A 23,071-nucleotide genomic window follows, 5' to 3' on the forward strand; every position below is an offset into this window, starting at 1 on the left:
ATGTTGGAGATGTGAATAATACTTAGCCCCAAGTAAGACCTGGAAATAGTTTCAAATCTACTGGTAGCAGCAAAAATAACTGTTTTAAAGCTTGGAAGTTCAGCACTACCAGTTCCACACTGGTTTGAAAGGATTGGGAACGGAGCAATATAATTGACATGTAAGTTTTTCATCAGTGAAAAAAGAGAGAACAAACAGGTCATTCTTTATCAGACTGAGTGGCAGCAGGGGACTAGGGTTCATTTTGTATCATTGTGTATTCCAGGATAGGACCATTTTCTGGGCAGTGGGTCAGAGCTGAGTCTCTCAAATCCAAGCAGGCCAAATTTTACAGGTAGACAGGACTCCCACCTGTCAGTCATCTGATGCCATAGTCCAAATGATGTCAGATGACACTGTGCTTTGAAGCCCCAATTGTTGGGATGTCAAAGCACAGTGTAGAGCTGTTTGAAAGCCCTTTGTAAACACCCCTGCGATAAGAGGTTTAAAAAGAAGCTGGGACTGTTTACAAAAGGCTACAAAAGCACCTCTCCACCTCTTCCATGCATGGAAGGCAAATGATCACAGTCCAAGAAATGTATTCTAGTTGGTCCTACGCTTGAGGAGAGCATAGCATAGGGCCAGGGGAGAGGGAGAGTCCCAAGGGCTGGATGGAGAAGGCTGGAGCCCCCCTCCCCCCAGTGTAGGAAACAGAGGGAAGGAGGGAATTTAGTCTCCCGTAATACTGAACTTTGCAGCTGTCCAGTGAAATGGACCGGCAGCAAATTCAGGGCAGACAGAAAGTCCTCCTTCATACACATTCATTTCACCTGGGGAACTCACTGCCACATGATGCAATGGTGGCTTTGACGGGTTTAAAATGGGATGGGGCCAATTTAAGGCAGCGGCAAAAGGTTCTTCTGCTGGAGGGTGTTTACACTGGAATTGCCCCTCCCTGGGGATGATGGGAGTTGTAGTCCAAAATGTCTGGAGGGGGCCAGGATGAAGAAGGTGGGACTGCTTTTGTTTCCCATGTTTCTGGGCTGGCTTCCACTTCTCCTTTGCTCCTGGCCCCTCCAACGGCCAGTTAGCCACCCTGAGCCACCCACCAGCTAAAATCTGGGCTCTGGATGCAGCAGATGTCTGCGTAAATTGTTCTGGAAGCAGATTAGAGAAATAGTTGGAGGAAGTGTTCTTTTGGGGGAGGGGGGAATCTAGAAGTGGCTTTAGAACAAATGAAAACCCTTCATTCTTCATTTATGTCAGTATCTGTCTGCAGCCTTTCACGGGAAAAACTTCCCAAAGCAGCTCACTTCAAAAACTTAAAAGAATACAATATTCAGGCTCTGTGGAAACGGCTGGTGCAAGAACCAACTTGGTGCTGGATTCTCAATTTTAACCTGTTGGATGTCTGTTTTATTTCGGCTGCTCATTTTATGATTGAGGTGTGCCTTGTGTAGTACATTCGGGTTGGAGGGCAGGTTAGAAATTAAGGGAGCAATCCTTAATATGAGGGTTCCTGTCCAGTCACACCGGCTTAAGCTAAGCTGGTGCAGAGTTGCACCAGATCCAAACTCAGTTCAGGAGCAGGGCTCCTGCTGGCTGAGCAGGCCTAATATGACAGAGGGAAAACAGGCCTTGAAAACAGGGTTTGAGCCATACAACCCTTTTTGCAGGCTTCAGTGCAAGAGAGGTAGCGTGGCATAGTGGTTACAGTGTCCCAGGAGGCCAGGGTTCAAATTGTCGCTTAGCCATGAACTTCACACTGGGTGTGACTTTTGTGGCCAGTCAATGCCTCTCAGCTTAACCGAACTCATAGGAGCTGAATCTATACATATATTTAAAAACACTGTGATTTAAAAAACAAAGAAACAAAACATGTTTTAAAATATACAGTGGTATCTCAGTTTACAAACTTAATCCGTTCCAGAAGTCCATTCTTAAACTGAAACCGTGCTTAAACTGAGGCGTGCTTTCCCTAATGAGGCCTCCCTCCGCCGGTGCCCTTCCACCGTTCGGATTCCGTTCTTAGACCGAGGTAAAAGTTCACAAACCGGGACACTACTTCCAGTTTTGCGGAGTTCGCAAACTGAATCGTTCATAAGCGGCACTGTTCTTAAACCGAGGTACCACTGTACATTGAATCCGCTGTTAGCTTAACATCGTCATCTAGTGTCACATTTGTATAATGCACTTTAAACACACTTAAAATGTTATATTTGCAGCTGTGAGAGGCAGTGAGAGATTTTACTTTCTTGGGCTCCTTGATCACTGCAGATGGTGACAGCAGTCACGAAATTAAAAGACGCCTGCTTCTTGGGAGAAAAGCAATGACAAACCTAGACAGCATCTTAAAAAGCAGAGACATCACCTTGCCGACAAGGTGATCAAACCTCTCCATTCTGAAGGAAATCAACCCTGGGTGCTCACTGGAAGGACAGATGGTGAAGCTGAGGCTCCAATACTTTGGCCACCTCATGAGAAGAGAAGAATCCTTGGAAAAGACCCTGATGTTGGGAAAGATTGAGGGCACTAGGAGAAGGGGACGTCAGAGGACGAGATGGTTGGACAGTGTTCTCGAAGCTACCAACATGGGTTTGACCAAACTGCGGGAGGCAGTGGAAGACAGGAGTGCCTGGCATGCTATGGTCCATGGGGTCATGAAGAGTCGGACACGACTAAACGACTAAACAACAACAACAACAAACCGAGTCCGGGGTTGTTGTGAGAGTGAAATTGGGGGGGGGGAGAGAACTACCTTGAGCTCCTCAGAGAAAAAGGTGGGGATATAAATGCAATAATAAATAAATAAACTTGTGCCAGGTTGCCAGGTCATGTGATCAAGCTGAATAGACTTAGGATCAACTCCAAGTCCCTCACCCCAGCCAGTCCTCCACCTGCCATTGCCCCAGAATGTCCTCTTTTGGGGGGCTTACACTAATTTAAGATCCACCAAGTTCAGCTCAACTGACTAACCCGGGATGAGAGTCTTAGGACAGCATATCACTGACTAGGTAGGTCGGGGTTTGGGTCAGTGACCAGCCAACTGAGCCAGAGATCTGCCACATCCTAAATGAACCCATCAATAAAATGCCAATCCAAAGCAACATAAACAAAAAACAGAGCACCATGCATGTTCGTTCACAGCCGCTAGTGACACTTGTTTTCGTGTTTAAAAGAAGAAGACTCATCAAGGTCTGTTAAAAAGCCAGCAAAGCTGCACCCTAACTTAAGGAGGGAATTCCACAAGTACGGGGCCACCACTGAAAAGGCCCCGTTGCCAGGGCTTGCCAGTTCAATAGCTCTTGGTGGCAGATCCACAAGCAGCACATGTATCGGGCTGCTCTTAAGACCTGGGGAGGTTCATTTGGGTGGAGGGCAATGATCAGCACAATACCAGCATTATCAGAAAGGAGGTTGCGACTAAACACTAAGGAAGACATTTCTGATGGGAAGGGCTGTCCGACAGTGGAACGGACTTCCCTTGGAAGGTGGCGGACTCTCCTTCCCCGGAGGCTATTAAGCAGAGGTTGGCTGTCAGGGAATATTCAGCTGTGGTGGCTGCATTGCAGAGAGTTGGGCTAGAGGACTCCTGGAGGTCATTCATTCCATGAGAAGCAATGAAATGAACATTGTGAGGAGCTGCCCGTCTGAAATCGCAATACGGCTTGGCAGGTACGGCCACCTTTTTGAGGGAAAGCACAGGATTTGCTTGACAACAGTAAGCTATAATTTTAACGTAGCCAGATAAGCACACAGTTATGACTCTTAAGCACACACTGCTCCAGCCCCACAGAGCCCGGCTGCCCCTTGCCAAACTGTCCTGCACGGAAAATGAGTCTAAGAGTCCCTGCAAATACTGCTGTAGAAACATCCTAGGTCTATCCGTAGCTGTGAGTCATTTACTTCCAGGGACGGAGGCCTGTCGTTGCGGACAGGAGCCTTTTGCCTTCCTGGTGTCTTGGGTGGGTGGGGTGCTTCTCAAGCAACATCTGGCTGCAGCTGGAAAGAGGAGACCTGGCCACTGTGGGTTGATACTAATCCTTTAAAGCACATTGCATGAAAGGTACTGCATTTATGAAAAGCAAACCGTGTGTGTTTAATTAACGAAAGGTGCCCGCCCCATTTCGGTATGGATTTGGAGTATAGGAGATGGCTGGTGTTCTTGCAAGAGATGTAGGATTAAGCCTCAAGTTATTTTTTTTAAAAAAAGGGAGGGGAGTTTAGCCTGCCCTGTTCATGCTGTTTTCTGCCTTGCTCTCTTTTGTTTATTTTAAAACAGGGGTGCGCAAACTTTTTTCAAAGAGGGCCAGATTTGATGAAGTGAACATGCCTGAGGGCCGACAACAAAGTTGTTGAGTTTTTTTTAGGATTGTAGTTGTTGAGCTTTTTTTGTGATTTTACCCCAAAGTTGTTGACCCCAATAGATAAACTGCCACAGGGGGCCAAATTAGGCCCCCCCCCCAAACGGACTTTGGACCTGCCTGTTCTAAAGCTATAGCTACTTTTTTAAGATACAAGTTTTTGTAATCATCTTACTGGTTTGCTAAATGGATTGTATCTCACTTTCCTTTTATATTCCACCCCACCCCAAAAAAGAGCGGTAAGGCTTAAAATGCCTCCCACAACCTGCAAAGGTCTTGGACTACGATTCCATACCCTCCAACATTTCTTCGATGAAAATAGGGACATCCCATTCCATGATGATAATTTTACTATTTATTTTCCAAAATATGTAGATTTTAATGCACATTTCCCCCAAAAATGCTGGCACATATTCTTTTATTTGTAAAACAATATTGCAAAATTCAAACAAGTGCAGATTTTGAAGCACAGCTGTGTTTAGGATCGCATTTTGTTTCAGGAATTAGGTAGGATGTGGATCGAACCAGATTTCTCCCCATCCCTAACTAATAATTCACTGCACCTTGCCTGGCAGTCATTCAGATCTTCCTTGGGTGAAACACTAGTGGCCAAACTAATTTAAAACAGGTATAAATTTGCAGAGCAGATCAGGGTTGCCAGATATTGAAGTGGCCCTATAGCTGTGCTTTAAACAGCAGCTGGATCAACAACAATTAACAGGTGATTGTGTTTTATCTGCAGACATTAGCAGATAATTGTGTTTTATCTCCAAGCAGCGAAAACTTCATCTGCTAATTCCTACCTACTTCCTGAACTGCTTTTAGACTCAGGCTGTGTACATGCCATTTAAATCACATTTAAAAAAAACCCAACTCAGGTTCATTAAGGGTGCTGGGAACTGTAGTTTGAGTGGTAAACTACAGTTCCCATGATTCCTTGGGGGGGCTGCTATGTACTTTAAATGTCTAGTGTGTACAAAGTCATAGGATCAGGGCAGGATTTGGTGTTTTCCTGGCCAACTGGCACCTTCAGAAGGTGGACAGCAACTCAGGGCATGATCTGAAGGCACATGATAGATAGAGCAACCTTTCTGAAGATCAAGTTACAGGTAGGTAGCCGTGTTGGTCTGAGTCGAAGCAAAAAATAAAAAAATTCCTTCAGTAGCACCTTAAAGACCAACTAAGTTTATATTTTGGTATGAGCTTTCGTGTGAGATTTCTGAAAATCAGTCGGTCTCTTTCAGTCCCGTGCCCTGATAATAATAGTAATAGTAATAATAGTAATAATAATAATAATAATATATTTCTACCCCGCCCCGAGACCAAATAGCAAACATGCACTGGATTATGGAGAAAGCTAGAGAGTTCCAGAAAAACGTCTACTTCTGCTTCATTGACTATGCAAAAGCCTTTGACTGTGTCGACCACAGCAAACTATGGCAAGTTCTTAAAGAAATGGGAGTGCCTGATCACCTCATCTGTCTCCTGAGAAATCTCTATGTGGGACAAGAAGCTACAGTTAGAACTACAGTTAGAACTGGATATGGAACAACTGATTGGTTCAAAATTGGGAAAGGAGTACGACAAGGTTGTATATTGTCTCCCTGCTTATTTAACTTATATGCGGAATTCATCATGCGAAAGGCTGGACTAGATGAATCTCAAGCCGGAATTAAGATTGCCGGAAGAAATATCAACAACCTCAGATATGCAGATGACACAACCTTGATGGCAGAAAGTGAGGAGGAATTAAAGAACCTTTTAATGAGGAATTAAAGAACCTTTTAATGAGGGTGAAAGAGGAGAGCGCAAAATATGGTCTGAAGCTCAACATCAAAAAAACCAAGATCATGGCCACTGGTCCCATCACCTCCTGGCAAATAGAAGGGGAAGAAATGGAGGCAGTGAGAGATTTTACTTTCTTGGGCTCCTTGATCACTGCAGATGGTGACAGCAGTCACGAAATTAAAAGACGCCTGCTTCTTGGGAGAAAAGCAATGACAAACCTAGACAGCATCTTAAAAAGCAGAGACATCACCTTGCCTACAAAGGTCCGTATAGTTAAAGCTATGGTTTTCCCAGTAGTGATGTATGGAAGTGAGAGCTGGACCATAAAGAAGGCTGATCGCCGAAGAATTGATGCTTTTGAATTATGGTGCTGGAGGAGACTCTTGAGAGTCCCATGGACTGCAAGAAGATCAAACCTCTCCATTCTTAAGGAAATCAGCCCTGAGTGCTCACTGGAAGGACAGATCGTGAAGCTGAGGCTCCAATACTTTGGCCACCTCATGAGAAGAGAAGAATCCTTGGAAAAGACCCTGGTGTTGGGAAAGATGGAGGGCACTAGGAGAAGGGGACGATAGAGGACGAGATGGTTGGACAGTGTTCTCGAAGCTACGAACATGAGTTTGACCAAACTGCGGGAGGCAGTGGAAGACAGGAGTGCCTGGCGTGCTATGGTCCATGGGGTCACGAAGAGTCGGACACGACTAAACAACAACAACAACCCCGCCCATCTGGCTGGGTTTCCCCAGCCACTCTGGGCAGCTTTCAACAGAACTTTAAAAACAAAATAAAACATCAAGCATTAAAAACTTCCCAAAACAGGTCTGCCTTCAGATGTCTCCTAAAAGTTGGACAGTTGTTTATTTCCTTGACATCTAAGGGGAGGGCGTTCCACAGGGTGGGTGCCACTACCGAGAAGGCCCTCTGCCTGGTTCCCTGTAACCTCAACTCGCAGTGAGGGAAATGCCAGAAGGCCAGTCGGTGCTGGACCTCAGTGTCCGGGCTGAACAATGGGGATGGAGACGCTCCTTCAGGTGTACTGTGCCGTGGCCGTTTAGGGCTTTAAAGGTCAGTACCAACACTTTGAATTGTGCTCGGAAATGTGCTGGGAGCCAAAGCAGGTCTCTCAGGACTGGTGTTATATGGTCTTGGTGGCCACTCCCAGTCACCAGTCTAGCTGCCACATTCTGGATTAATCACAGTTTCTGAGTCACCTTCAAGGTAGCCCCACGTAGAGCACATTGCAATAGTCCAAGCAGGACATAACCAGAGCATGCACCACTCTGGCAAGACAGTCCGCGGGCAGGTAGGGTCTCGGCCTGCATACCAGATGGAGCTGGTAGACAGCTGCCCTGGACACAGAATTGACCGGCACCTCCATGGACAGCTGTGAGTCCAAAATGCCTCCCAGGCTGCACACCTGGTCCTTCAGGGGCACAGTTGCCCCACCAGGGAGTCTTCTGCATGCTCCCCGAGTTTCCCCATGGAAAAAAGGCGGAAGATATAAATAAATGGATGGTTCTTTTCCTGGACTGCCTGCTGTTGGCCTCCTTGCAAATTGAGCAATTTGCAACTGCTTCCAACTGCTTCATGTTTTGGATCTTGGCCTGGCACTGCAAGACACATCCATTCTCATGCACTTAAACAGAAGTGTTTGCTTGGGATCAATGCCTTGACACAGTGTGCCCGTCTCCAAAAGTTTGCAAGCACAAACCGTTTTGAAAATGGGGATCACACGTATAACTGCCCCAGTGCCAAGGGAGTGCAAATGATCACGAACGCACAAGACAAAGGGCATTTCAGAAAACCATAGAATTGTAGAGTGGGAAGGGACCCCAAGGGTCATCTAGTCCAGCGTTTCTCAACCGCTGTTCCGCGGCACACTAGTGTGCCGCGAGACGCTGGCTGGTGTGCGGCGACGTGCGGCGACGAGAAGGGCGATTTGCATTGTCACGTGCCTGGCGGCCGCCAATAAACAACACTGACCCGCTGGAAAGGAAGCCGGCTGGGTCACGACGCGGGGCGAGCGCAGCTCTCAACAGCCACCACCACGGCCTCAGACGTGAGAGGCGGCCGGCGGGTGCTGCTGCTGCTGTTTGTCTCGCTCTCGCTGCTCTTGCTGGCGGCGCCCAGGGCTTGATCGGCGCGAGGCCGCGGGCCGACAAACAGAACAGCCTCTGGAGGGCAGCCAGCAGCGTCTATGAGGGAGTGAGCGGCCTCTTCGGCGAGGAGCACGTGCTGGCAGAGAAATCAGCGGCTTGTGAAGCCTTATTACAGGAGATTGCAACCAACACAGCAATTGGCAAGTGTTTCTTACAGTCATAATTCACTGAGATTTAGGACTTACCCCACAAACTAAACTGGGCTCTCTCTCTCTCTCTCTCTCTCTCTCTCTCTCTCTCTCTCTCTCTATATATATATATATATATAGTCAATATAGGCACAGAGTTAAATTTTTTAACTTTTTTAATGGTGGTGTGCCTCGTGATTTTTTTCATGGAACAAGTGTGCCTTAGCCCAAAAAAGGTTGAGAAACACTGATCTAGTCCAACCCCCTGTAATGCAGGAATCTCAGCTAAAGCATCCATGACAGATGGCCATCGAACCTCTGCTTAATAACCTCCAAAGAAGGAGAGTCCGCCACCTCCTGAGAGAGTCCGTTCTCCTACTGTCAGAAAGTTTTCCCCAATGTTTAGTTGGAATCTCCTTTCTTGTGACTTGAAGCCACGGGTTCAAGTCCTACCCTCCAGAGCTGGGGGAAAAAACCCAACTTGTTCCCTCTTCCATGTGACAGCCCTTGAGATATTGAAAGATGGCTATCCTATTTCCTCTTTGCAGGAGCCTAGGATTCCCCTTTCCCTCTTTAGCATTCGGGAGCTCTTCCTCGGAAAGGTGTACAGCCCTGGCATCTGCATTACTGCAGGAGAGGAGGCATCTTAGCTGGAGCCCTTTGTCTAGAAAAGTTGCTAGCGTGTTTTGCATTTAAATGACAGCTCCCTGGAAGCGACTCAGAGCTTTGGAATGCTGGAAGTGCACCTGGTTGTTCAAGAACGTCCATCAAAGATTCATTCATTTGATGGCTAAAGAACAGGGAAAGTATCTTAGGCGGAGCTGCAGAGGTCTGAAGTTGCAGGGGGTGTCGCAGTAAGAGTCGTGAAATTGCAGCTAAGAAGCTCAAATCATATACAGTATGTGACTGATACCCTTCTTGGGAAATTAAACCAATGTCCAGACTTTGGCATTCGAAAGCTTTACTTGCAGAAACCTATAGCTATAGAATACATGAATTAAATCTGGGAAATGATATACAGTACAATGAAATGAAAAGAATGTTTAAAATAACGTTTGTAAAAACAACAACCCCAGAAGCCTTTCTCTTGGCAATTATAGGGATAGAACTAGCTAAACTGTATAGAAATTTATTCATGTATGCGACTACAGCGGCAAGAATGTTACTTGCCCAAAAATGGAAACAAGAAGAAGTCCCAGCAAAGGAAGAATGGATACAAAAACTTACGGAATATGCAGAAATGGCAAAGCTTACCAGAAGAATAAGAAATCAAGATAACAAACTTTTTAAATAAAAGAATGGAAATGGTTTATCGAATATTTACAGATAAATTGTAAACAGATAAAAACACTGGCAAGATTGTTGTAATAACCTGCAGCTACATAAGAGTATATATATAACTTCAACATCAACTTCGTTGGACTGGTCATGTTGTGCGGATGCCTGATGATCGTTTTCCAAAGCAACTACTCTATTCCAAACTTAAAAATGGAAAGCGTAATGCTGGTGGTCAACAAGAGAGGTTTAAAGACTGTCTCAGGGCAAATATTTAAAAATGTACCGTAGTATAAACACTGACAACTGGGAAACACTGGTCTGCGAGCGCTCCAGGTGGAGAACAGCCTTTATCAAAGGTGTCATGGGCTTTGAAGAAACTCGATCTCAGGACGCAAGGGAGAAATGTGCTAAGAGGAAGGCACGCTTGGCAAATCCACACCGTGATCAACTCCCGCCTGGAAACCAATGTCCCCACTGTGGAAAGACGTGTGGATCTAGAATTGGCCTCCACAGTCACTTACAGATCCATTGTTAAAATCGTGTTTATGGAAGACAATCTTACTCGGCTATGAGTGATCGCCAAAGAAGAAGTGTGTGTGTGTGTGTGTGTGTACTGTATATGAGATAAATGAATAAGTTAAGTTAAGTTAAGTTAATTTGGGTATGTAGAAGATAATAAAAATGAATTTAAGGAACAGCAGAAAGAGGGGGAAGGAAGTCAAGTTTTAAAATGTCAAAATGATTGTAAAATCAGTGAAAGGTATATATCTGAAAAGTATAAATAAAATTTGTAAATAAGTAAATAAATAAAAAGGGACCCAGGTGGCACTGTGGGTTAAACCACAGAGTCTAGGGCTTGCTGATCAGAAGGTTGGCGGTTCGAATCCCCGCGACGGGGTGAGCTCACGTTGCTCGGTCCCGGCTCCTGCCCACCTAGCAGTTCGAAAGCACGTCAAAGTGCAAGTAGATAAATAGGGACCGCTCTAGCGGGAAGGTAAACGGCATTTATGTGAGCTGCTCTGGTTCGCCAGAAGCAGCTTTGTCATGCTGGCCACATGACCCGGATACTGTCTACGGACAAACACCGGCTCCCTCGGCCTATAGAGTGAGATGAGCGCCACAACCCCAGAGTCGGACACGACTGGACCTGATGGTCAGGGGGGCCCCTTTACCTTTACCTAAATAAATAAAGAAATAAAACAAAACAAAATATCTGCAGTCACGTTCTTCTCCAACCATGGGCTTCCATTCTCTCTTCTAAGTTCCAAACTGTCTTTCCAGAGCTCAGCACTCAGCCTTCTGTATCTCAGGCCATGCCTTGCACCTCCTTTGAGAGATTCCAGCTTGCACCTTCTCCTGCAGTTTTTGTTCTCTTTCTTCCAATCAGAGAAGAAGCACTCCAACGCTCCATTCACCTGAGCAGTGTTCACAGTGGATTCTAAAACACAGCCATCTTGCTTCACATAAAACGGGGCCTCTCCTTCACGAGAGACCTCCCATGTGACCAACATTTGCCGAGCGCACGAGAACTACTCCAGTGACTTAGAGACGCAATATCAGCAAGAAACAGGATCTTCTTCTCCACTGAGAATGAGCCTTCTCACCCTTTATGCTGCTTGGAGCTCATCAGTCGCTGAGGATTGGCTCCCGGGGTCCTTCTGGAGAAGGCACAGGGGAAGAACGGCGAGGAGGAATTGTTTGCATGCTCCAAAGCTGAGCCTTTAGGAAGGAAGACCTTGGAGTGCTCTGAATCATTTGTCCATGTGCATGCATAGAAAACAGTAGACCCAGCTGAAAGGTTACACACCCTGCTGTACCCTTGGCCTTTGGCTGGGTTCAAGTCTCCAAGTTTATGGCAGAAATTGAGTTCAAGCACTTCTTCTGCTGAGAGCTGGCTTTGGGAAAGAAAGAAAAACTTTTCCATATGAGCTTTTGCCCCTCTCCCCTCTCCTACTGCTAAGGCAAGACGGGGCATGTGGCTTTGAGTCATACGAACATGTCGAGACGGTTAGAGAGGCCAGATCCGAAGGTGGCAGGGCGTGTCACGCTTTAAAGCCACACAGACCTTAACGAGACAAAGCGGGCCTTTGTCACGGGAATAAGAGAGATCTGGGTCTGGGGGAAAGGGCATAGCTGCCAAGTTTTCCCTTTTCTCGCGAGAAAGCCTATTCAGCATAAGGGAAAATCCCTTTAAAAAAGGGATAACTTGGCAGCTATGGGAAAGGGTGGAAATCCCCCTCGCGGTGGAAAACATTTCAGGGCGAGGGATGTGGGGAGGTGTATCTCTGCCTGTTTTTCTTGGAGTGCTAGCCCTGGGGCCTCCAGTTCCCGCAAGGACCTCAAGGCGTGAATATTCATTAAAAATAATTGAATGTTAGGTAACCTCTTCAAAGGAGGTTTCTGCATCTCCTGGGTGGGTTGATAGGAAAGGGGAAGGAGGGGTTGTAAAAGCAGCCGCGGAGAACAGGCGGGCTCAGGTGGCCGAGCTCATTCCCTAGCCTTTCTCCTTGGGACGTCACCAGGCCTTTGTCACCTTTGGGGACGCCTCGGTGAGATGTTTGGCGTGACTTGAGAGAACAGCGTTCTCCAGCCTAGTGCCCTCCAGTTGGATGGTTTTGTGATGGCCTTGGACTCAGAACCAGAGGAGTCTCAGTCCGCACCGGATCTTTTGCCTCAGACATCATCTGAACCAAGCCTGGGGCCTGATTCTGAAGAGGCCCAGTCTGCACAGGTTCCTCTCTGCAACAAACACCAGCTGGGCCGAGTCAGGGGCCTGAGCCTGTCCTGGCTCCAGATGCGGGGAATACCTCGTTGCCTTCAGTTTACAGCTGCTCCACTACCAGGTTGGTCAGGAGGGGCTGAGGTGGCCCCTGGGTCTACCGACGTCTCCCGAGCTGCAGAGATTAAGGTCTGAGAGAAGGAGAGTACTCGCAGGAGGAGTGCTCGCCTGCAGGCGAAACGGAGGTGAGTCGCCGGGGGATCGGGACTGGCCGTTACCCAGACAAAGATAAAAGGCTGTCGGACCCCGCCCAGGTTGCGGGAGCAACATTGCAGTATGCCAGATCCTGCCTGTGATCCTGCACCTGTCCTCATCCGGTTTCTTGCCTTGGCCCTGTTGGACTGGCTCCTTGTGGAACCATCAGCTTCTGGACTGGACCTGGACTGCGCTGCTTGGGTTACCCCCGGGACCAGCACAGGTTTGGAGAGCAAATGGCATCAGCCTGGTGGGAATTAATGGAATTATTATTATTATTATTATTATTATTATTATTATTCATTTCATACAGTACATCTGGAGGGTGTCTGCTTTGGCTAGGCTGTGCCACAGCCATCATTCTTCAGGAGCAACACCTTAACGTCTTCCGAATGTGCTGTACATGGCAGGACAGTTTCAAACAAAGATGCGCTCTCCCAAGCCCACATTCCCAGCCCTTTAACAATCCTATCTCGGTGACGTCTACGCTGGCTTGGTCGTGACCACAGGATGGAAGATGGCAGGATCCCCAAGGACGTGCTCTGGGGGGAGCTGGCTTCAGGCAAAAGGCCCGTTGGCAGACCAACTCCGTGTTACAAAGATATCTGCAAACATGGCATGAAGGTTGGCAACATGGGGAGCCATGTTCAAATATATGAAAGGATGTCATATGGAGGAGGGAGAAAGATTGTTTTCTGCTGCTCCAGAGAAGCGGACACGGAGCAATGGATTCAAACTTCAAGAAAGAAGATTCCACCTAAACATTAGGAAGAACTTCCTGACAGTAAGAGCTGTTCGGCAGTGGAATTTGCTACCAAGGAGTGTGGTGGAGTCTCCTTCTTTGGAGGTCTTTAAGCAGAGGCTTGACAGGCATATGTCAAGAATGCTTTGATGGTGTTTCCTGCTTGGCAGGGGGTTGGACTGGATGACCCTTGTGGTCTCTTCCAACTCTATGATTCTTTGATTCTATGAACATCAACCCTTGCAGACGACCGCAGCATCTGGAGACAAACACTCAAGTCGTGCAGCCATAGCCGTGACCAGAGGAGGAATGACCGCTGGGAGAGGCACAGGGAGAAGAACCGCCCTGGTGCATCTGCAGCAGCACAACCGGACGCCTTTGTCTGCCCTGGCTGCAACAAAACATCTCTCTCCTGTATCAAGTCTCTGCGGCCACATAGGCCCTCCAAGTTTGATTTCACACCCAAATGCACCAGAAGCGAATTTAAGGTTTGGTTACAACTGGGCACAGAGCCTCGTGGGTGCTGCAACTGTGATGTAGAATGAAAGGCGAGGGAATGAATTTAAGGCATTGCACAGGCTGCTGCTGAAATCTGAGACCTCAAGGTCCTCTGCTGAAGGCACAGTCTTCCATTGTCTCCCGAGACAGACAGATGCTAGTAGCAGCTCACTTAAGACAGCTTTAAAGGGAGATTAGGTGTATTTGTGGAAGATAAGGCTATCAGTTGCTACCCATCATGGCGGCTGGGTACTGGCTCCAGGGTCCGAGGCAGTTAAGGCTCTGAATTCCAGCTGCCGGGGTGGGATCCCAAGCAAAAGGATAGGAACCTAGGAAGGAACAAGGGGAGCTGTATTATACCGAGTCGGAACTTTGCCCCATCTTGATCCGTGTTGCCTGAATGAGTATATGCAATTGGTAGCAGGACTGGGAAAATATCCCTTCCCTCACACCTTGTGGGGTGGCTGCCAGTCAAAGTAGACAGTATTAGTCTACCATAGGGCAATGACTTGTCTTCATACATGGTTGGCAGCCGTGCTCATTCTTGCAATCTTAAATTTAGTTCTTCAGATTTCCACATCAGTTTGCGGGTTTATTTATTTAATCCTCATGAAAATTCATCGGCATTTTATTGCGATCATACACATTTTTTTTGCAAAGCGGTGTTTCCCTAGTGTGGTGCGTTCTTGTATATTCTTTCCACTATTGTGTGCATTTCTAAGCACACGGTTAGGCTAAGAATTTGAAATTATTTTGTTGGAGATGCAGGATGGAAATTTAAAGCAGATTATATCCACAGTTTCTGGAAATGTGTGAAATTAAAAATAAAAAAAAACGGGGAGAGACTTTTCAAACAGTGTAGGATATCTCGTGTATGACATACTAAGAAATCCTAACTACCGTATACTCCATTGCCTATTAAAAACAAAAGTGAGAGAAACAAAAACTTGTGATTACTTTATTAGCAAGAGTATTGCCAGGGCCGTCTTAAGCGCCCCTGGCGCCGTGGTGCGCCGGATCTCTCCGGCGCCCTTCCGCCCCGTTTCCCAGCACGGTGGGCGGGTGGGCGCGGCGGGCGGGCAGGCACAGTGCGATCTCTCCGGCGCCCTCCCGCCCCGTTTCCCAGCGCAGTGGGCAGGTGGGCGCTGCGCGCAGTTGCGCAGCGGACCGGCCAGCTAGCGGGCGGGCGCAGCTTGCGGCGCCCTCCTGGTGGGCCGGCGCCATGGTGCCCTGCGCCACCAGGGGTCTACGTAGAGCCGGCCCTGAGTATTGCGCAATTATGGAAAATAAAAAGTCCTCTCCGGTTGAAAGAAAAGGTACAGAAGATCTGGGAAATAAGCTTTGCCAGCTAAATTAGCCTATCAAAGAAAGTCAACAATGAGCCAACAAGAGAGTAAAATGGGTCCTTTGTATTAATTACAGAACATTTCACCATACAATTCATTCCCTTTCATATAATTATTCTTTCTTTATTAGTAATCATAATATTGATTTTTAAAATTCAGAATCCTAATTATTGATTTTCAAATTTTCTAAATAAAATAAAATGCCAAGTTAAGCATCAGAAATGCTAGGATGAAACATTTAAACTATCTGAAAAGGCATATGCGAAAATCAGGAGCAGTTTCTGAGTGATAAAATGAAGAAATAAAAATTATATATCTGGGGAAAGGTAAAAAGGTAAACTGACTGACTCTGGGGTTGTGGCACTCAGTGGTTTAACCCACAGCGCCACCTGTGGGGAAAGGTAGATTTGCCTTTAAAAGTGAACTGATTCCTCGCCCATCCCTAGCCGTTAAAAACTTCATGTGCTACTTATGAACATCACATTGCTGCATAAGGCACAAGAGCAGGCCAGGTCCCTCCCACCCACGGTCAGTTGGCAACATACCAGCCACCCAGGGAAGCCATGGTTGCCAATTTTTTATACTGGCAGGGCTCCTGTGATTTTAACAGCCGCGTGACTGGCAGGAATCCAGTGAGCAAGGCTTTCTGCATAATTACATCCGTCCACCAGAAAGAGAGAAAAAAAACGCGCCTTCTGAATTTATACAGGCCCGATACTGCCAGACTTAAAAAGTTGCTCATCCTTCTGCAATTGTAGTCTGTAGTCCTGTTCTTTTTTCACCCTGAGTCAGTGAGGACAGTTTAGGATTGCTTTGGTTTGGGGTTATTTTAAAAAATATTTTAAAATCCTGATGTGTGTTGCTTAATAACATAGATTGTGTGTCTTCTGTAGCTCAGTTGGTTAGAGTGTGGTGCTGATAATGCCAAGATCGCAGGTTCGATCCCTGTATGGCACAACTGCATATTTCTGCACTGGAATTCTGATTTCTATGATCATGGGAAGAACCTACCTTATACCAAGTCAACCCAGTTTAGTATTGTCCATAAACTCAGGGGCATCAGTCCAGTAGACCTGAAGGAGCGTCTCCACCCCCATCGTTCTGCCCGGACACTGAGGTCCAGCGCCGAGGGCCTTCTGGTGGTTCCCTCACTGCAAGAGGTGAGGTTACAGGGAACCAGGCAGAGGGCCTTCTCGGTGGTGGCGCCCGCCCTGTGGAACGCCCTCCCATCAGATGTCAAAGAAAAAAACAGCTACTGGTACCAGATTTTTAGAAGTGTTGGACTATGACTGCGAAACCAATGTTCGATTTCCCACTTAGCCACGAAGCTTACTGGGCAACCTTGGACCAGTTGCCGTTTCTTAGCCTAACCAGACAGAGGGCCTTCTCAGTAGTGGCACCCACCCTGTGGAATGCCCTCCCAGCAGATGTCAAGGCAATCAGCAATTATTTTACTTTTAGAAGACAACTGAAGGCAGCCCTGTTTAGGGAGGCTTTTAATGTTTAATAGATTATTTTATTTTATTTTTCTGTTGTAAGCCCAGCCAGATGGGTGGGGTATAAATAATATATTATTATTATTATTATTAATCACCCCTCTAGAGCTTCAGACAGAAGTCTTCCCTGGTCAAATCCAGTTGCTCCACTGTGGAATTACAGCGCTTAAAGTATTGTGCATGTATCAATGATTCAAGATTCGTCCAAGCCTTCATAAATTCGGAATAAGACGGTTGGATGATGCCTTGTACGCTTCCTTCCGGTCACTCCTGCTGCCCAGCTAGTGCTAAACACCTTGCTTCGCTTTGTTTTGGATCACACCGGCGAGGTCAAGAGGGGGGTCCTGTCCTATGGGCAGCCCAGGACCTCCAGACACACTGCCCAGGCTTGCACCACGGGGAGGTCACTTCAGGGTTGCAAACACAGCCAAAACATTGCAGGAGGCAGCAGTTCCAAACCCTCTGAGGGTCCCTATTTTCCAGAGACAGTCCCAGGTTTCCAAAAGCTGTCCCAGTTTCTGATTTGGTCCTGGAATGTCCCACTTTCCCTTAGGGTGTCGCTATTTTAATCGGAGAAATGTTGAGGGTATGGAGTTATGCGACCCCCAAGCCAAGGAAATAAGCAACTAAACAATCTTTAGAAGACATCTGAAGGCAGCTCTGTATAGGGAAGTGTTTTGTTTAATGTTTTATTATGTTTTTATATATGTTGGAAGCCTCCCAGAGTGGCTGGGGCAACCCAGTCTGATGGGTGGATATAAATATTATTACTAAATAAAAAGGTAAAGGACCCCTGACGGTTAAGTCCAGTCGCAAACGACTCTGGGGTTGCAGCGCTCATCTCGCTTTACTGCCCAAGGGAGCCGATGTTTGTCCGCAGACAGTTTTTCCAAGGCATGTGACCAGCATGACTAAGCCGCTTCTGGCGAAACCAAAGCAGTGCATGGAAACGCCATTTACCTTCCCGCCGGAGCGGTACCTATTTATCTACTTGCACTTTGACATGCCTTCAAACTGCTGGGTTGGCAGGAGCAGGGACCGAACAACGGGAGCTCACCCCGTTGCGGGGATTCGAACCTCCAATCTTCTGATCGGCAAACCCTAGGCTGAGTGGCTTAGACCACAGCGCCACCCGCGTCCCTTTTATTAAATAGGATGTCCCTATTTTCACTGGAGAAATGTTGGAGGGCATAGTGCCATGCTAGAAGTGACACCTGCCTAATTTCTGTGTGCTCTGCTAAGCGCACGCAGGAGCGCAGCCAAAGGGTGAGGAGTTGGCAAGCCCTGGCTGCACCTCCTTAACTTGCATTCCAGTTTTGCCACTTTACCAGCAGCAGCAGGAGGGAGTCGGGAACGGGCCGTGGCGCCAAAGCCCTGTGCTGATTCCAGGAGTTTTGCAAAGCGCGAAAAAGGCATGCCTGTGCTCCTTCGGGGAAAAGGCAGCGTTCTGGCGACTCCCGCCCTGACGTAACTGATCATTTTAATTCCCACAAGCTGGATTTGTTGAAGCGTTTTCAGTGACTCACAAGGATTGCTCTGAAAGGCTGAGCGGCGGCTGCACTTACTTGGACAAAAGGCAACAGCAGCTGGGGAGCAGCTCAGGTGTCTTGTATTCTCCCCCTCCTCAGGTGGTGAGGTTTTGCACTGACAGCCCTCTCTCTGTTATTCTTCTATAGTTCTGGGCCAAAGCACTTGGAATTAAGAGAAGCCTGGCGGAATTAAGGAATCTCTACCTGCCCACAGACCCAGTGCACAACATGGGTAAGGTGATTTGTCGCTTTATTTTAAGCAGGCCACAATCTGCTGTTGTTAAGAGCATGCAAACTTGTAGACCTGCACAGAATTCTTGGTCGCACGTCGGCACAAATGCCAGTGTTTCAGTTACCGCTTGGACTACTGCAATGCGCTCTACGTGGGGCTACCTTTGAAGGTGACCCGGAAACTACAACTAACCCAGAATGCGGCAGCTAGACTGGTGACTGGGAGCGGCTGCCAAGACCACATAACACCGGTCTTGAAAGATCTACATTGGCTCCCAGTACATTTCCGAGCACAATTCAAAGTGTTGGTACTGACCTTTTAAAGCCCTAAATGGCCTCGGTCCAGTATACCTGAAGGAGCGTCTCCATCTCCATCATTCTGCCCGGACACTGAGGTCCAGCACCGAGGGCCTTCTGGCAGTTCCCTCGTTGCGAGAAGCCAAGTTGCAGGGAACTAGGCAGAGGGCCTTCTCGGTGGTGGCGCCTGCCCTGTGGAACGCCCTCCCAACAGATGTCAAAGAGGAAAACAACTACTGTACCAGACTTTTAGAAGACATCTGAAGGCAGCCCTGTTCAGGGAGGCTTTTAATGTTTAATAGATTACTGTGTTTTATTTTTCTGCTGGAAGCCGCCCAGAGTGGCTGGGAAACCCAGCCAGATGGGCGGGGTATAAATAAATTATTATTATTATTATTATTATTTTATTTTATTATTACACAGGATTCTTTGCAATGCCCCGCCATCTCTTGGTCAGAAGCCCAGGCAGGGCTGAGAAAATTCCCAGTCCTGGCTAGAATTTTGGTGCCAAAGAGATCATGGAAAGTCTACCCACCCCTGTAAAAAAAACAAAAAAGGGGTAGTTAGTGCTGTTTGTGCTGAATGCCCCAGGCGCTCCTTTAAATAAATAAAAAAGAATCAGGTAGCATCAGGTGATGTGAAAGACCCTGGAGAATAAGGCTGCCAGTCAGAGCTGGCAGTAGTGGACAATTGTCTGGCCAGGTATAATACGGCAGCTTCCTGTGTTCCTAAAATTTATACCTAATGAAAATTAAAGTTTTCTCTCCTGGGCTTGAACTGACATGTGTAAGGCATGAGAAATAGATAGAACAAACACCCGTGTGTGTGTGTGTGTCAAAGAGGCAAACCACAGACCTGGCACTTGCTGCTGCCTCCCTGTGACTGTGTTGTTTGATGGGGAGGCAGCCGTGGGGGCGACAACCGCCTGCTTTGTATAGGAAATTCTTATATCCTTCTTGTGCCTGACACTACCGTCCCTGTCCCCCCCAGTGCAAACATCCTTCAACTTTGCAAGAAGCAAAGATAAGAGCTCCCTTGGCGAAGGCAGCTGCAATGAGAAGTGGGAGATCGCAGCGTGTCTCTCCGTTGCAACACAAGCTCAGCATCCTCCTGGCTTGCAAGGGAGGAGTGTGGACCTGACCCTCTCAAATGCTGGCCCATCCCCTTGTCCCCTTTCTCCTTGCAGGCTCTCGACATTTTCAAATAAAATAATAATAATGCTCAGTTCATAGGTATGTCTGTTGTCTTACTCCTTTTTTTAAAAAAAAGAAAAAGGAAGAATATTTTTAAGGTGCAAAATTGCTTTGGGTGTTTGGGGGGGCAACATCCACGGGCTACCCAATCAGTGTGGGATGGAACACTGGGGCAGACAAGTCACAACAGTTCCTAGAGTGTCCACTAAGAGGAACTCACCTGGAGGGACACCTGACTAAGCTCAGTTCCTGTTTCCAGATATGCAGATGAGATGGATTAGCTGGCAGACAAAAGCCCCTAGCCAGCAGCCATTCTCTCTCTTAGCCATTTCTCCTTCAATGGGAACATATCTCCAGAGAATCTCCAGTTAGGATGGTTCTCCCTCTCGGCCTGCTGCCAAGAGAGAGACCAGATGGAGCCTCACTTTACTAAGTAGACTCCAGATGTATATATTTGTAACTTTTCTATGTAAGCCTGCCTTTCTGAGATTACGCTGTTAACTCAGGATGTCATGTGAGTAAACTCTATCTTATTTTAATACTATTGTGTCGTGTATTTCTTTTAAGAGGGAAAAAGGGGATTTGCCAGGAAGTATAATATTGAAGTATAATATTGTTGCAGAGGTTCTAACAAACCTAACGCTCACGTTTTGCTGCGCACAAAAGGGGAATGTCACTCTGCTGATATTGGAAGCTTGCTAACACAAGCTTGGATAGGATCTATCTAATAATATATCCTAATCCACATCCCTAACATTCCCACAATCAGCACTATGGATAGCTTGGCTTTCCTTCAAATTTGCAGGTCTGTCAACGAACGGCCTTGTTTTTCCTGTTTCCCAGAGTTCGGCCCAGGAAAGTTTTCCTTGAATTGAATGCAGTTGGGGATGAACTAATCTGTCGTTTTTGGTTCCTCTCATTTTTTCCAGCCCGACTCCGATTGCTGCACCGAGTGAATCAAACTTAAGAATACATGCAAAATAGAGCAAGTGGAACAATGACTTCTCTTTTGTTTGGCTTGAAGAAATCCTTGGAGTTCAACAGAGCTCTTTCTCAGCAAGGATTTGGGGGCGGGGCGGGGCGGGTTTGATTCAATTCACATTTAAAGGTCAACTCACCTCATCTGATTTTCTGAACTTGTTGGGAGCCGCCCAGAGTGGCTGGGGAAGCCCAGCCAGATGGGCAGGGTATAAATATATTATTATTATTATTATTATTATTATTATTATTATTATTAAAGATCCAAAACAAATTATGCCAGATTTTACAAGAGAATGGGAAGATTAGTGGCAATTATCTCAGAGAGTCAAGAGGCAGAATTATTTCCGAGTGAATATGTCCTAGTAGTTCAACCTTTCCCAAAGTAACATATCTGAACTTCTTGGAGAAGGAGGAACTGCAACTATTTGCTGTTTCTGTCGGAAGAACCTGTCTCAAACCAAAAGTTAAGAAGTTCTTTCTTAACAATGTACGCTGCTAGAATTTTATTTCACTTTTTTGAAAGGGGCTGGAGTAGGCCCACAAGTGATTATTTATATGGAATGAGTAGTTCCTAAACGAAAAGTGTCAGTCATATGCTCTAAATCTGAAAAGGGGAACATTTCTACACCTGTAGCTTCTCCAACATTTAAAAAAGAGCGAAACCTCCTGAAATACGCTCCTTTCCACCATTATAACATTGCAGGGCTTCCTTTATTAAAGAAACAGGGACCTTATTAATTCTTTTAAATAATGTGAGCAAGACAGGGTGTACTCCCTCCTGAATAACTCCCCCCTTACATAAATAGGGGGTTCCCTCATATTTGTGTAATCCCCACCGCCGCCCCAGATATCTGCATTTTCACCCCACATTATAACATTTCTCAGAATTTGGTAATCTGATGCTGTATGTGAACGGGCTTGGAGGAGCCAGTTCCCAAGGTCAACAGACAGCCTGAGGGGAGTCCAAATAGGCACAGACAGAAAAGCAAACCACAAGAATTAGAAGCAAATTCTGCGCAGTCCAGCAAACCTTGACATGGAATGAGAAAACAAGTACAGTATTTTTAAAAATACTGTTCAACAGCATTACAAAGCAGGTTGAGTGCACACCATACATTTAAGGCACACACAAACACACCTCAAAAATCCTGGGAACTGTAGTTACAGGTAGGTAGCCGTGTTGGTCTGAGTCGAAGCAAAATAAAAAAAATCATCCAGTAGCACCTTAAAGACCAACTAAGTTTTTATTTTGGTATGAGCTTTCGTGTGCATGCACACTTCTTCAGATACACTTGAAACAGAAGAGCCAGACCCTTATGTATATACAGAGGGTGGTGGGGGTGGGTAGGAATGGGTGATGGGCTGATAGGAGTGGTAAACCTGTTGATGGCTGTTAACGACTGCTGGTGACTGCAATAGGTCCTGCGGGGGGAAAGCAAGGGCTGAGGCGCCCCCTTTCTCAAGCTCTGGGAGGAAGACCTTTCATTGCCTACAGACAGCCACCCAATCTTAAACAACTCCTCACCCACAATAATACAACCACCAGACTTAACATGGACACTGGTACCAGAGCCTGCAATAAACCCAGATGCCAGCTTTGCTGCCACATACACCCGGACAACACCATTACTGGCCCCAACAACATCCAACATACCATCTCAGGACTATTTAATTGCTCATCTTCTAACATTGTGTATGCCATCAAATGCCAACAGTGCCCTTCAGCTCTCTATATTGGACAAACAGGCCAAACCCTACGCCAAAGGATAAATGGACATAAATCTGACATCAAGAACCACAAGACAGAGAAACCAGTAGGAGAACACTTCACTCTCCCAGGACATTCTATACAAGATCTCTTTTTTTTTTTTTTAATAATTATTTATTAAATTTTCCAAAATAAACACATTTAAAACATTATACAAAACAAACAAACAAACAAACAAACATTCAAAAATACATACATCCCAAAAAACATGCTCCGCCGAGCTTGACTTCCCTCCCTCCCCTCAAAAGGTTTTCTAATCAGTTCTTATCTCGCAGTTCCTTTTTATCTAATCTTTAAAGTCAATTCGTAGGATTTATTTC

The 23,071-nt window shown here is 46.5% G+C and overlaps 1 long non-coding RNA gene and 1 other non-coding gene across 3 annotated transcripts; both read left to right on the forward strand.

Moving 5' to 3' along the window:
- The first annotated feature begins 12,106 nt into the window (after positions 1 to 12,106).
- On the forward strand, positions 12,107 to 22,287 carry LOC118093652 (uncharacterized). 2 transcript variants are annotated; one of them, XR_009557553.1, is made up of 3 exons: positions 12,107 to 13,900; positions 18,429 to 20,516; positions 20,932 to 22,287. It is a non-coding gene; the product is annotated as an uncharacterized LOC118093652 (long non-coding RNA). The 2 variants fall into 2 exon arrangements; XR_009557552.1 differs by lacking the exon at positions 20,932 to 22,287 and having other exon boundaries at positions 18,429 to 18,513; positions 19,800 to 20,923.
- On the forward strand, positions 16,137 to 16,213 carry TRNAI-GAU (transfer RNA isoleucine (anticodon GAU)). Its single transcript has one exon. It is a non-coding gene; the product is annotated as a tRNA-Ile (tRNA).
- Positions 22,288 to 23,071: the final 784 nt, after the last annotated feature.

The sequence above is a fragment of the Zootoca vivipara genome, chromosome 5 (assembly GCF_963506605.1).
Source record: "Zootoca vivipara chromosome 5, rZooViv1.1, whole genome shotgun sequence".
Lineage (NCBI taxonomy): Eukaryota > Metazoa > Chordata > Lepidosauria > Squamata > Lacertidae > Zootoca > Zootoca vivipara.